The sequence below is a fragment of the Bidens hawaiensis genome, unplaced genomic scaffold, assembly GCF_021521415.1.
Source record: "Bidens hawaiensis isolate Kalapana, Puna unplaced genomic scaffold, B.hawaiensis_p1.1 tig00002477_1, whole genome shotgun sequence".
Lineage (NCBI taxonomy): Eukaryota > Viridiplantae > Streptophyta > Magnoliopsida > Asterales > Asteraceae > Bidens > Bidens hawaiensis.
Genome location: NW_027491136.1, coordinates 1667080 through 1671531, shown reverse-complemented (window position 1 = coordinate 1671531; position 4452 = coordinate 1667080). Strand labels below are relative to the sequence as shown.

Below are 4452 nucleotides of genomic sequence, written 5' to 3'. Positions count from 1 at the left end.
ATGATATCGCCATATCGGTTGTATAACTATATAAGTGTAACTACATGTGCAATCAACTTATATTGTATGTGAGTTAGTTGAGATCAGTTTGTTCAAGTATGGCTTAAATGAGCTTTAACTCAATTTGAGCTCATATTTGGGGTTCATTTAATTCATTTAGCTTGAGCTTGTGCTTCATATACCGAATTTTACTAAGATTACGAGCTTTAACAGATCTTTTTATGTGGTTCCAACGTTTTAATCGTTGGCCAAAAAATTTAGAAAGAAGCCAGATTAGAAATTATAGTTTTTTTTTGTGTAAAACACTTGATCATTCGATCATAATATTTTCATTCATAATCTCATTAACTAAAGAAATGCTCCTTAAAAATAAGGACTGCTCCTTAAAAATAAGGACTACAAGAAACGGAAACTAACACAAAATAGGAAATCATGGCAACCCATGCTTAACTGCCCACGACTAGTTTGTTTGACCAAAATAAACAAGTGAACAAAACATAAAATCTTATATTACGATACTAATAAAAGAAAATGTTAAAGCTTAGGTGTCAAATCCACATTTCACCTAATTCATAATCTCTCATTTCATTCATTATAGCTATTCATGGGTCATTGGTCAAACTATTTTATCAAATGGGTTATAACATAGTGTGGATTATATTTATTATTAAATAAAGTGTCATTTTCATGCCTAGGTTTGACCAACTACACAACTTTAGTACAATTTTTTAAATTTCTTGCAAATCAACACCCGGTGTTTTCAAAATCATGCTATTTTAGTACTTTTCGTTAACTTCGTTTTTTCCATTAAGCCTACATTAAATTAATTCACAAGTATTTTGAGAATCACAACTAAAATAACAAACCTTATTTATCTTTATCATATGATAAAACCCGTGTAATACACGAGTTTAAAAGCTAGTAAACTAATATAAACTTCACCACTAAATTTGCATGCACATGGAAACCCTCCCTTAATCCCTCCACGGGTACATATCACTTTTATTTATAAGTATAACAATTTTAGTCTATCTAGTTAAACAAAAAATAGAGTGGATTTCACTTCGGGTATTTGGATACATCTGGGGTTGCTTGTGTAACTTCTCATTCATCATATAATAAATTAGATTTGGAGTTGTTTTATATAAATAAGTGGTTTCTAGAAGATGCTAGCATTACTTTAGCATAACGCCTAGAAACCTGATATTTCCAATGATTTTATCCTATTTTAAAACTAAAAACTTCATATATTCTATAAGAGCATTCTCAGTCCGTTCTCTAAAAATATGTGAGGAGAATTTATAAATTATATGGCATGGTTATGAGTGGCTGTGAGTAGAAGAGAGAGAAAATGTTATGGTGGAAAGTTAAATTTGAGGTTTCACTATTCATACCGTATAATTTTTTAATATTTTCTAAAAGTGGTTGTGAGTTAAGGAAAGAGAAAAGATAATGATAGAGGTATAGAAAATATTATTTAATTAAACAGAAGAGAGAAAAAACAGTGATTTTTAGTGTAATTATATGATATATATGGATATAAGGTAGGGAATAGACTGAGAATGCTCTAAGGATACAAACCAGCTGACCATAGTGTACTAGTGTCATGGGCATTTAAATTGCACATCATGGATACAGATATACGTTCGTTTATTGGGTTGTAAACTTGACCTATAATTACTTGGGCCCATAGTAAAACAACCGGTTAAGTAAAAAGCAGCCCAGTAGGCCATCAATATGGTGTGTCTATATAACAATCGCTAAATTGTCTTGCTGCTGACCAATAAACCCTAATAATAATAACCAGTGTCGTCTCCCCGGTTCGATCTGCGGCTTAATCGCTCAAAAGTGTTATACTTTATTTGATTTATGATTTATGTTTTCCACTTATTTGTCGTCATCAAAATTTGATTTTATTTTTTGGTTTAAGTGCAAATGATGATATACCAGACTGACAGGGACATCTGCACTCCACTGGAGTATGATGATTTGTCTGTGGGAATCTCTCTGATGCTTAATCTTAAGCCGCAAGAACATAATTGTTTTGAGGTTGTCCGTTGTATTGTTCTTGATACTTTACTTTTTTTCCTTATTTCTATGCCATTTTTGAATAGCCAGTGATGCATAAATTTCTTTATGATAATTTAAGATGATTATACCTCAAATAAAATGAATCATCGCAGCTGAGGCTATGTTTTTTAGTGTAGTTTTGTGTAAGTCGTTGTCGTAATTACAATTAGTTTTTCTTTCATATTTTGTCTAGAGCCTAGAGGTTATTTTATTTCTTTTATTCATTGATTTATATTTTTTAATAGGTAAGTTTTTTGTCCCACCTATTTTACTCCTCAAGGGAGAATAACATTTGATGTAAGTCACGCACCTTTGTCATTAGATCAAGCTAGAAGCGGTAAATAGGGGTTATTTGTAATTAAATAATCAAACCAAATCAACAATACAATTAAGGTTTGGACTTCAATCTAGTTTCTTATTATGTGTTTTTTAACGGCAACTTTAAATATAGCAGGTTGTATTGTGTGTAAGAACAGAACATTTACAGACGAATCCTAGACATAATTTTAAACTAGGACAATAAAAACATGAGTTTAATTTATTCCAAGTTAAGAAACTTTATATAAGTTAAGAACTATCGAGGAAAGAGTGAATATTACTTGTCGGCTTACTCAGTCTTGCCGGCCAAACCTTTTTGGGACATAAAATGAATCATTAATTCGGGGCTTTTTTTGAATTTTATTGTTGTGAAGCAAAAGAACAAACCATGATAAACTTGTCTTTTCAAATAACACGAGATATAAACAAATCTTTTTCTATATTTCCAAGAGAACAAATCTAGAGAGTGAAATCAACCAGAGTAGCTCGCTGTAAAGGTTGTGACCACTGACTTGGACTGTCTAAACCGGGTTAAATAGATTGCTTGACTCAGGTTAGAGTTAATATGATTTGTAATAGACAGGTAAACTGACTGTCCAAGATACTGATAGAAAACCTGTTATTAGTGAGCCCGGCTTAAAAGTTATGAAAATTGGTTCTAAGTTAAACGGTATGATTTGTGTCATATACAAAAACCCGACTTGAACCGTTAAACAGTCAAAATGAAAATGTTTGAACTCAAACCACCCTATCAGTGTGATTTTCTCCAAAAACTTTAGTTACTCGTTTGAGCTAAAAAATCAACGTAAAAAACAACCCATCTGTTAATGTTTGTAATTTTGTTTCATGTGTGAACTCACCAGAAAACATCAAATAAAACATAATCAATTTAAATATCGTTGGCCTATTAGCTCAGTTGGTTAGAGCGTCGTGCTAATAACGCGAAGGTCGCAGGTTCGAGACCTGCATGGGCCAGTTAACAGTAGTTTTTTTCTTTCTCTCTTTGATTTTGTTGGTTGGTCAAGGGTGGCTTGCATACGATCCTTTCTTAATCCCTCGTTTGTCATAACTCATAACACCCAATTTTAATCAACAAACAATCTTCATGATATTATTTTTTGTTTCAAATTTATTTTACTATTTGTAAAATATATTAAATAATTATACTATATCTACCTATTCTAATAAAATACTTGTAGACACGTGCCACTGTATCATGAATTCTTGATGGTAACTTCCTCTCAAATTTCTTTTACCTGCATAAACAACACATGCGAATCTTCTTAGACCCATACCCGGTTTGTTTTCTCTATCTTTGAACATCTCTTTCAGCCAAAACCTAACTTCGAACCTTACGTATCTCTTTGGCCTCTGTCAATTATCAATCTCTTGCATATGTGTATTACTCATCAAGATTGAATTCCTTACAAATCGATTAGTCAACTATGTTTTGTCAACCTTATCGATTTTTTATGCCAATTTCTCATCTATTTTATGTATATCGAATTGATTTTTTGTTCATCGCTCTTTTAGGAAGTGCGGTGGCCTAACACACATGAAAGTCGCCGTTAAAAAAAAAAAGAATCTTGTGATGACCCCAACCATGCATTTAGTGGGAAACTTGAGTGAAAGCGTGATTATGTTGGCCATGATTTTATGACTTTAAGGTACTTACCTTCTCACTATTGAATTGCAGTAACAATCGTGATAGGTTGAGTAACGGGTTAAAATGAGTCATTTTTTGTATAATATGGGCTGAGTTTTAACTCGATTTTACAAAAAAAAGGAAAAAGATGACTTTTTTTATAAGTACAATTACAAAGCTAACCCTTGTCCAGTGCCTTGCAAAGCTAAGGGGGCTTGATGCTTGCGCTTACACTCTGTTTCCCAGTCTCATTTTTAGTGAGGGAAAGGAAAAGAAAGTTAAAGGAATCAGAAGATAAGAGCGTTCCTGAGTTTTTCTAAGGAAGGAAAGGAAGCGAAAAGGAGTGGATTGGAAGGAAAATCAACTCTTATCTTCATCCTTCCAAATTGGAAGGAATCAAAGAGAAAGAATAGGAGAAG

The 4452-nt window shown here is 32.5% G+C and overlaps 2 non-coding genes across 2 annotated transcripts; both read left to right on the top strand.

The window, feature by feature from the left end:
- Positions 1-1928: 1928 nt before the first annotated feature.
- Positions 1929-2017, top strand: LOC143619716 (small nucleolar RNA R44/J54/Z268 family). Its single transcript, XR_013151227.1, has one exon. It is a non-coding gene; the product is annotated as a small nucleolar RNA R44/J54/Z268 family (small nucleolar RNA).
- A 1272-nt stretch (positions 2018-3289) lies between these two features.
- Positions 3290-3363, top strand: TRNAI-AAU (transfer RNA isoleucine (anticodon AAU)). The gene has a single exon. It is a non-coding gene; the product is annotated as a tRNA-Ile (tRNA).
- The last annotated feature ends 1089 nt before the right edge of the window (positions 3364-4452 follow it).